This window comes from Vulpes vulpes, chromosome 1 (assembly GCF_048418805.1).
Source record: "Vulpes vulpes isolate BD-2025 chromosome 1, VulVul3, whole genome shotgun sequence".
Classification (NCBI taxonomy): Eukaryota; Metazoa; Chordata; class Mammalia; order Carnivora; family Canidae; genus Vulpes; species Vulpes vulpes.
The window spans coordinates 19561777-19562304 of NC_132780.1; positions in this window are offsets into that span (position 1 = coordinate 19561777).

Sequence of the window (528 nt, forward strand, 5' to 3'; positions counted from 1 at the left end):
GTGGGGAGAAGGTACCCACAGAGCAAGAGGGAAGGAGCAGAGACGAGACGGGGGGGGGGGGGGGGGAGGCATAAGTGCCCCAGAGAGGACCAGAGGGCACCTGCACGAGGAGGTAGGCATGAACGCATGAACGCACAGACCACGGGGGGTGTCAGGTAGAGACCCCCCAGCACAGGGACACTAGCATGCACCTACTCACCCAGAGCAAGACACAAGCTCACAGACTCACACTGAGTCCCCCCAGACTGGGACGGGGTTGGGGCAGTCCTGAGAGATGAAAGCCAACCAACCCTCCCGTTGAGAGACCTGGGAGACCCCACCACAGAGAAAACAAACAGAGCCTGTGAGCTTGAGAGCCAGCCACCGAGGCCGTAGAGGGGCTGACGAGCCCTCCCGGCCTCTTTGCCTTAGCCCACTTGCGAGGGGGTGGAGTGGAAAGTAGTCCCAACGGACTACAGTTCCCAGCAGACACCGCGGCGGACCCTTCCCCCAGGTGCGGCCTTTCACCGCCAAGGCTGATGGAAAATG